Genomic DNA, 10562 nt, shown 5'->3' with positions numbered 1-10562 from the left:
CGTTATTATTTATGAATTATATGTGATCAGCTGCATTCAAACATAACTTAAGTGTCGATTTTGCAATTAATTCAAAAATAAAATAAAATATGTTTACCTGTAATCACGTGCTCGTCTAATACCTCGTCAGTTCGTATGAGATGGTTTGTGTTTAGTTGATGTCCGTAGCTTTACTATGGGAGAATATCGATGTAACAAACAAAAAAGAATAATGTTAGCGAGACCGAGAACATTCCCCTTAATGTACCGATAAGTGCATTGGATTTTTTTTTATTATTATTTTAGTATTTGTGTTTTTTTAATACTTTAAAAAAAACACACATGAGACAAGTACTTAAAAAAAAAAAACTAAAAAAAAACAAATGCATATATGTGCATTTGACAGCACAATTTTCGATTCCCCTAACAGCACCCAGCAAAAAAAAAATTGATTTTCATAAGGTGTGAAGTGAGGATGTTATAATAATAAAAAAAAAAATTGTGTATAGTAATGAGTCATGTGACCAGGCTTTTGTATAAGAGTCATGCTAGTGTGTCGCCCAATTTTGACCGTTGGACGTGTCCGCTAGCACAAAGTATTTTTTTTGTTTTTTTACATTTTTTAATATATTAAAATGCTTTTAAAAAATAAAAAATATATATATCAATACACTAAAAATCACATGCTTAATCATTAAGTAAAGCAAAATAAAAAATAAATTTAAATACATGAACGGTTAAAATGAAGAGACAAACTCAGACGATATACTAACATTTTCTTTATATATATAATTGGTAACTTTGATCAAGAGAGATTGATGAGTGCATTTAGAGATGTTCTTGATGACTATCATCTGTTGGACTTGGGCTTTCAAGGTATTAAATACACGTGGTCTAGTAGGAGACAAAATCAACAGGTGATAAGTGAAAAGCTTGACCATTTTGTTGTGAATATGAAATGGAAGGAATGTTTTCCACAAGCTCATGTCCTCCACTACTCTGCTACATCTTTTGATCAACTACCGATATCACTTTCTCTAAGTGATGGATAGGCTAGAAGCAGAACTAAGCTTTTCAAGTTCGAGGCCATGTGGATAGAAGAGGATGAGTGTGAGGAAGTTATTTCAAGACATTGGCAAGAAGCTGCTGGAGGTAATAATTTAATGGCCATTTCCCAAAAGATCAAGGCTTGCAGTAGAGGTCTAGAAGTCTGAAATGAGAAGAAATTTGGCAAAGTGCATCAAAATCTAGGGAGAGCACGAGCTACTCTTCATAGAATGCAAATGACAGATCCGAGGCAAGTCACAAAAGAGGAATTGGCATCAGCAAGGAATAATTTGCAAGTTTGACTAGAGAGGGAGGAAATTCTTTGGCACCAAAGAGCTAAAGTTTTGTGGCTTAAGGGGGGTGATATGAACTCAAAAATTTTCCATCATAAGGCTGCACAAAGAAAGAAAAAGAACTGTCTTAATGGACTAAAGGATGAGCAGGGTATATGGACATTTGGGAAGGAGAGAGACCAGCTTATATTAAGCTTTTTCCAGACTTTGTTCCATTCTGATATGAGTAACAATAATTGGGATGTTTTGGAAGGATTAAGGGGTCGGGTGTCTGAACAAATGAATGCTGAGTTATTGAAAAAATTTCATAGAGATGAGGTCAAGACAGCTTTGGATCAAATGGCCCCAACAAAATCCCCTGGACCTGACGGAATGGCACCTGTCTTCTTTCAACAATATTGGCATATTGTGGGTGATAAGGTAACAAATGGAGTGTTGTCCTCCCTTCGAACTGGTACTCTTCCTTCCTCTCTTAATCATACTTTCATAGCTCTAATCCCAAAGCTAAATAAGCCTTAAAAAATTTCTGAGTTCAGGCCTATTAGTTTATGTAATGTTTTGTATAAATTAGTGGCTAAAGTTCTTGCAAACAGGCTTAAAAGTGTACTTGATGTAATTATCTCAAAAACTCAGAGTGTTTTTGTACCGGGAAGGAACATTACTGATAATATTCTAGTGGCGTATGAGGTGATGCATTTTTTGAGAAATAAGAGACAAGGCAAGAATGGATCAATGTCAATTAAGTTGGACATTCGCAAAGCTTATGACCGTGTTGAATGGCCATATTTACAAGTGGTTATGGAGGCAATGGGTTTTAATGCTAGATGGATCCATCTCATTATGATGTGTGTCAAAACTGTTTCATTTTCAATTTTGGTTAATGGTGAGCCAGAAGGTCCTTTTGCTCCATCTAGAGGCTTGAGATAGACAAGATGACCCCATTTCACCTTACTTATTCTTACTATGCACTGAAGGTCTGATCTCTTTGATCAAACATGACGAGAGAAGAGGGGAAATTGCAGCTGTGAAGATTTATAGAGGTGACCCCAAGATCTCTCATTTACTTTTTGCATATGATAGCCTTTTATTTTGTAAGTCAAATATGCAAGAAAATCAGAAAATTCAATCAATTCTCAACTTTTACGAAGCATCTTCTGGTCAAGTCATTAACAGAAACAAAATGGGCCTTGTGTTCAGTTCAAATGTTCAACCACCAACTAAGGATGCAATTATGGACTTTTGGGGAGTAGAACAAAGTTAGGAGTATGAAAAGTATTTAGGACTCCCATCTTTTGTAGGGAGATCAAGGACTAGAGCTTTTTCTGAAATAAAGCACCGAGTGTGGAAGAAGCTACAAGGATGGAAAGCAAAGGTTCTCTCAGCTGGGGGAAAGGAAATGTTGATTAAAGCAGTAGCACAAGCTATTCTTACCTATTCCATGAGTTGTTTTAAGCTTCCATCTTCTTTGTGTCATGATCTTGAACAAATGATAGCAAAATTCTAGTGGGGCAGAAAAATGAAGAGAAGAAAATTCATTGGATGAGTTGGAAGAAGATGTGTGAAACAAAAAAAGAAGGTGTAATGAGATTCAAGGATTTGAGGATCTTTAATGATGCTCTTTTGGCAAAGCAGGGATGGTGCATAATGTCAAATACGGACTCGTTGCTTCACAGTATATTTAAGGCAAAGTATTTTCCAAAGATCCACTTTTTAGATGCTGGTTTCCTTCCTTTGTTTGTAGGGGAATATGGGGTACAATATCCAAGCTAAAGGAGGGGTGCAGATGGAGAATAGACCCAGGGAATAAAGTGAGAGTATGGACTGATGCATGGGTACCAGGTTTTAAAAGGATTGTTGATAAGAACTTTGTGTCTGTGATAGGTGCAAAGGAAGCTATTGTTAATTCATTATTTCTACCTAGGTAAACAGCCTGGGACGTAAACAAAATTTCAAGCATGTTTACTCCTGTAGTGGCACTACAGATTATGAAGATTGTGCTTAGTCAAGGAAGTTCAGATGTGACCTATTGGACACTTGAAGCTCATGGTAGATACACAGTCAAGAGTGGATATAGCTGTTTTAGATCAGTAAATAGGGTGACACAAAGCGGTGAAGCATCGAATACTACTCTTTTAAGGAAATTGTGGAAGTCTATCTGGAATATGAAACTCCCTTAAAAAATAAGAGTGTTTGCATGGAATGTTGTCAAAGGAATTTTACCTACAAAGCATAATCTTTGGAAGAAACATGTAAATATTGCAGAAAATTATACTTTATGTAATGACAGTAGAGAAGATATGCTGCATGTACTACTCTACTGCCCATCCATAGGAGAAGTCTGGATTAGAAACTTCCCAAAGCAGGTATAGGTTGAGGACTTCAGCTCCTTTATTGATGCTGCTCTAAAACTGCAACTCTATAACAATGTCGAGCTGCTGGAGCTGTTCTTTTTAATTTGCTGGAGCTGCTGGGATAGAAGAAACAGGAAGATTTTTGAGGAAAAAGTTGTTCATGCTGAAGATCTATTGGGAAGTGCCTTGGCTATGCAAAAAGGGTTTCATGAATTGAGGAACAAACCTATATATGTTATTAGGCAGCACTGCAGATGGGACCTGGCACTTTCAAATTAAATGTAGATAGAGCTTTCTCTCAAGATGGATCTGTGGCAGGTATAGGTGTTGTATTGAGAGATTCAAAGAGTGAAGTTTTAATGGCGGCAGCGATAAGAGAAATGGCAAGTCTAAATGTACTTGAGCTTGACGGTCTTGATGTCCTTAGGGGGCTACAATTGTGTCTTCATCTTGGTATCTATCATTTGTCAATTGAAACAGATTCTCTTTTCGAATGAGTTTAATTGTAATGGTCAGTCTATGGCCACTATGGGGAACATGGGTAGTGAAGTCAGGAAGTAGTTTATGGTGGGGTTCATACCCGGATGTAATTGCTAATTTCCTTTGCCAAGCTTGATTCTTATTTGTAATCTATTTTATTATATGAAATGAAGAATTTGTTTTCCTATCAAACTAATAATAATAATTGGTAACTCTACCCATGAATGTAGGGTGTGTCACTGTCTAGGGTGTTTTATAATCCAAACTGTTTGGAATCATTGGGGCAGCAAAACGTATATGTGGTCAATAAGGCATGCATGAAGGGTGCTGAGTTTGGCATTTAATTATTTTTGTTAATTTTATTAAATAAAAAAGAATAACGTACCTACATGTGCTGTAAGCGGAATTTAGTTTGTTAACTTATTTTTTCAACTATTATTTGGATAATAATAGGCTTATTACTTCCTACCACTCATTTACTATTACTTTTATTTTTTTATTTTTTTTATTTAATGGTTAAGGAAGTGACTATTAGTGAAGTTATATATTTTTTTAATTCTTTCTTAACGATTAAATATGTTAAAAAAATACTTAAAAGAAAATAATAAAGAAACAAAAATTTAAAATACACTATAGAGTAGTAAAAAAGTAGTAAACCTATTATTATTCTAAGGGTGGGCAGGGTGGGCAGTGAGGCCTTGCACCCCGCTGCCCCACCCGCCATCTGTCCTGCCCCCACCCCGCATCTGGTGCCCCTAACGATGGCGAGGGGTGGGGAGGGCCCAACCCCGCCCCACATTTCCCTCGCCTCGCCCCCACTTATATGTTTATATATATATATATAAACATAAATATATATTTATATTTTACAAAATGTGTATATATAAATATATATTACAATTTGTTAGACTTGTTCACAAAGTATACACTAGCAAATTTAAAAATTACATATTTTTTAAATTATAGTCATATTTACAAAATTTAAATTTACAATTTGGATCTAAATATGTATTTTTAATCACTTTTGGATCTAGGAATAATTTTTAAACCTAGTGGAATGTAGTCTAGTTTTTAAATAAACATGAGGCGGGGCGAATTGGGAATCCGCCTCGCACCTCGCCCATCGGGACAGGGGGCAGGGTGGGGCCTACCCCGCACCGTATGGTGCGAGTAGCACCCCTAATTATCCTTATTATTTTAGTGGTCTATGATTTATGCGGGTAGCGCCCCTAATTATCTCGATACTGGTGGCTAACTGCTGGGGTTGTGAGGTCTTGTGACCTCTATGCCCATTGATTCGCGAGTCTTTAGACTTGATACTAGTGGCTAACTGCTACGGTCGTGGGGTCTTGTGACCTCCAAGCCCATTGATTTGCACCGCGAGTCTTTGGACTCGACACTGGTGGCTAACTGTTGGGGACGTGGGGTAATGTGACCTCCATGCCTGTTGATTTGCACTACGAGTCTTTAGACTAGACATTAGTGGCTAACTGTTGGGGTTGTGGGGTCTTGTGACATTCACGCCCGTTGATTTACACCACGAGTCTTTGGACTTGGCATTGGTGGCTAACTGTTGGGGTCGTGGGCTCTTGTGACCTCCACATCCGTTGATTTGCACCACGAGTCTCTGGACTCGACACTGGTAGCTAACTATTGGGGTCGTGGGGTCTTGTGACCTCCACGCCCGTTGATTTGCACTACGAGTTTTTGGACTCGACAATGGTGGCTAACTGTTAGGGTCATGGGGTCATTTGACATTCATGCCTGTTGATTTGCACACTTGGAACTGTTGGCTAACTACTGGGTCGTGGAGTCTTGTGACATCCATGTCCATTGATTTGCACCGCTTGTATTGAATCGACACGGGTGGCTAACTGTTGGGGTCGGGGGCCTTGTGACCTCCATGCCTTTTGATTTGCACCGCAAGTCTCTAGACCCAACACTGGTGGCTATCTGTTGCAGTTGTGGGGTCTTGTGACCTCCTTGCCCATTGATTTGCACTGCGAGTCTTTGGACTCGACATTGGTGGCTAACTGTTGGGGAATGCGTGAACTGAACACCCTAAATGCCTTTATTAACTTGTCTTTTATCAAAAACATAGATTTTGCAAAATATCTAAGGGTAAAACCTCTTCAAATGATCGACGTTCCGAGGGTGTTGCAACTCCTTACCTTGAATGTCCTTCAGGCAGTAGGAACCCGATCTATTGGTGGCATTGACCACATACAATCCTTCCCATCACGAGTTGAGCTTCCCTTCATCTTGGGTTGTCACTCATGTTTCCTTCAATTCCAAGTCGCCTACTTTAAAAGACCTGGGCTTGACCTGCTTGTTGAAGTAACGCTCGACTTTCCTTTTGTTGAAGATGTTCTAGATGTCCGCCTCTTTCCTCTTTTCCTCAAGCAGGTTGAGGTGTTTCTCAAGTGCCTCATTGTTTTCAGCTTGGTTAAAGCGACTGCTTCACTCCCAAAGGCCAAAGTGAATGGTGTCTCACCTGTTGTGGTCTTCATAGTTGTCCTATAGGCCCATAGGACTCTTGGGAGCTCCTTCGCCCATTCTCCCTTTTTGATGCTGAACATCGTTTTTAAGATCCCAAGGAGGGACTTGTTTGTTGACTTCGCTTGTTGGTTGGCTAGTGTGTGTTCTTGCAACGAGTATTTTACTAGGATACCCAACTCTCGACACCATTCTTTTTAATGCTCCGAGTCGAATTGCTTCCCTTTGTCGGAGACTATACTATTGGGAATGTCAAACCTATACACGATGCTCTTCCAAAGAAATCTGGTGATGGCCTTCGTTGTTATGGTTGTGAGGGGCTCTACTTCCTCCCATTTAGTGAAGTAGTCTACCTTGACGACTATGTGTTTTACCCCACCCTTCCCTAGCGGAAAGGGACCGACCAGATCAACCCCTCATTGGGCAAATGGCCATGGGGCAGTAATGAAGAGTGGTTTTTCAGACGGACAGTGTGGGATGGGAGCGTAGACCTAGCATTGCATGCACTTTTTTGCAAATAGTTTGGCATCCCTTAAGGCGTTGGGCCAGTAGTAGCCCGCCCTGAGGGATGTCCTTGCTAAAGCCTTTCCGCCCGAATGCTTGCCTAAGACGCCTTCATGGATTTCTACCAAAACATACTACGCTTCCTCGGGCGAGATGCACCTTAGCAGAGGGGCGGCAAAGCCCTTATTGTACAAGATTCCTTCAACTTTAACAAATCGCACTGCATTCCTTCTAACTTTTCTTGACACCTCCTTCCCTTCCGACAGTTTTTCGGTATCTAGGTTTTCCAATATTTCCTTTGTCCACATTGGCCCCGAGGGTGCAACGTGGTTCACCTGTGCTCTAATTGATTGGATCCCTAACACCCTTTTTTTCTACTCCCAAGGCAGTCTATGTCATCCCTTGCAGAGGCGGCTTTGGCTAGTCTATCCACTATTGCGTTTTCTGCCCTTGGTACTTGTTCAAGACTAAAATAAGTGAGCTGGTCGCAGATTTTAGCACCCGATTAAGGTACTTTTTAAATATTTCCCCTTTTGTGGTGTAAACTCCAATTACTTGGTTTACCACTATTTGAGAGTCGGCTTTGGTTTGGATCTTGCTAGTGCCTAGAGCCTACGCCACTAAGAGTCCTACTATTAGGGTCTCATACTCGGCTTTATTATTGGTGATCTTGAAAGTGAGCGTGGCCATGTAGTAGTACTCCCGACATGCCTCACCAATGATGTAGATCCTTATACCTCCTCCCTTCTGGTAGGAGGATCCGTCAACAAACACTACCCAGGGTCGGCTGGGATGTGCCATTTCAATATCCGTCGAGAAATTGGTGGATTCAGAGACAAAGTCTACTAAGGCTTGCCCCTTTACTGCACTTCTGGGCACATAGTCGTTATCAAACTCATTGAGCTTCATTGACCATGCGACCAACCTTCTTGAACTGTACGATAGGGGTGTAACCAGTCCAGTTTGGTCCTATTTTTGACAAAACTTGGGATTGAACCAGTATGCACCGGTTTTGCATTTTCAAGAATTTCGCACCGGTTACCCCCTAAACCAGTATTCTGGTTTCATCGATTTCGGTCCGATTTTTCGATTTTAATATACTATATACTATATTATATAATAGTATATTATAGTATATAATACTATAGTGATAATATATTGTAGTATATTATAATTTTATTATAGACTACAGTGATATATTATAATATATAATGTGGTGATATATTATAGTACATTATAATCTATAGTTATATGGTATTAATACACACTATATAGTATTAGTATAACTATTAAGACTATAGTGATATAAGATTTTAAAATTTAATATTATATTAATTAATAATTTATCTTCTAATACAAAACTATTTTATATATAATTATATAATATATATAAAAATTATATACAATATAAAAAATTATATTATATATATGAAATGGTCGTTCGGTCTAGTTTTAGAAAAGAAAAATCGTAACCGAACCGATTTTGACCAGTTTTAAGAAAAATAAAACCGATACCAAACTGAATCAAACTTGGTACCGGACCAAACCCACCGGTTTGGTTTACTGGTTCACCCTTTTTTTTACGCCCCTACTGTTTGGCTTCTTTAGTATTCTGACGAGTGGGTGCTCTGTCATCACTTTATTAGGTAGGCCTGAAAATACGGTCGTAACCTCCTGGCAGCTATCACCAGTGCAAAATGCCAACATTTCCATCCGCAGGTACTTGATCTCGGTGCCTCTTACTGCACGACTCGTGTAATATACCGGCACCTATGTTGTTCCCTCTTCTTTGACTAAGACTGCCGAGACAGCTTGGGGTGAAATCGCCAGGTACACATATAAAATGTCCCCTTGATTGGGCTACTTTAGTAGAGGTGGGTTGGCCAAATATTGCTTAAGCCCTTGGAAGGCTCTGTCACATTCCTCATTCCATGGGTGTGCTTTCAACAAGACCCTAAAGAAAGGAAGACACTTGTCCGTAGATCTCGATACGAATCTATTTAAGGCGGCTACTCTACCTGCTAGTCGTTGGGCATCATTAAGGCTTTTTGGCGGCATCATATTTCAGATGGCGTCGATTTTTTTGGTGTTTTCCTCAATACCTCTCTCCAAGACAATAAAGTCCAAAAACTTTCCCGAGTTGACCCCGAAGGCACACTTAGCTAGGTTTAGCTTCATCTTGTATTTGCACAGCACTGCGAAGGATTCTCTGAGGTCTGCTAGGTGCTGGGTAGGGTCCTTGCTCTTTACTAGTAAGTCGTCGATATGCACCTCCATGGTCTTCCCAATTTGATGTTTGAACATCCGATTGACCAACCTTTGATAGGTCGCCCCAGGGTTCTTCAAGCCGAAGGGCATCACTTGGTAAAAATAGAGGCCTCTATCGGTGATGAATGTTGTTTTCTCATGATCCGCTTTATTCATTTGGATTTGATTGTACCCTGAATATGCATCCATGAAGCTCAAAACTTTGTGTCATGTCATGGCATCTACAATGATATCAAATTGTGGCAATGGGAAACTGTCTTTGGGGTAGGCTTTGCTAAGGTCAATGAAGTCTACACGCATTCTCCACTTCCTGTTAGCTTTCTTAACTAGTACTATGTTGGACCATTCTTGGTAGTATGTTTCCTTTATAACCCCCGCCGCCAAAAGACCTTTTATCTCCTCAACTATGGTTGTGCACTTCCCCGTACTGAACGACCTTCTTTTTTAGTATACCTTTTTGGCCTTCAGTTTGACGCACAACTTGTGTTCTATAAAGGCGTTGTCAATCCCTGGCATATTTTCGTGGCTCCAGGTGAACACATCTCGATGTTCTGGCTGAGTCTCGTCCTAACCCTTGTGTTCTTTTTTAGCGTACCTCTCTGTGTTCTGGCTGAGTCTCGTCCTGACCCTTGTCGTGGTGTTTGGGCGTTCTGAATTCAAGGTTACTATTTCTAGCGGCTCATTTGCTTTGGCTTGCATCAAGTTGTTCTCATCTCTCGATTCCATGTCCTAGCCTACTTCTACCAAGGGCAGGGGTGGCGACCTTTTGCCAAACCGTCTGCGACAAACACACTAGGCGGGCGCCTTTAGCTCCTGAATATAAAACTCCCGTGAAAGGATTTGTTCTCTACGAACCTCACCAACGCTTGTTTCCGTTGGGGATTTCATTTTCAAGTGGTAGGTAGAGGTGACTATCTTTAAGTCGTTTAAGGTTGTTCTGCCTAATATTACTTTGTAAGACGACAAGACTTTTACCTTCAAAAAATTCATCATTGTGGTAACTATGTGGGCACCCTAGCCAATTATGACTGGCAACGCAATGGCACCCATGGGTTGCACAGCTTCTTTTGAGAACCCCTTCAAGGGAGATGGCGAAGGGCACAGCCTATCAAGGCAAATGCCCATTTTGTTGAAGTCATCCCAG

Source organism: Juglans regia, chromosome 2, assembly GCF_001411555.2.
Source record: "Juglans regia cultivar Chandler chromosome 2, Walnut 2.0, whole genome shotgun sequence".
Taxonomy (NCBI): Eukaryota; Viridiplantae; Streptophyta; class Magnoliopsida; order Fagales; family Juglandaceae; genus Juglans; species Juglans regia.
This window is presented reverse-complemented; position numbering follows the sequence as displayed.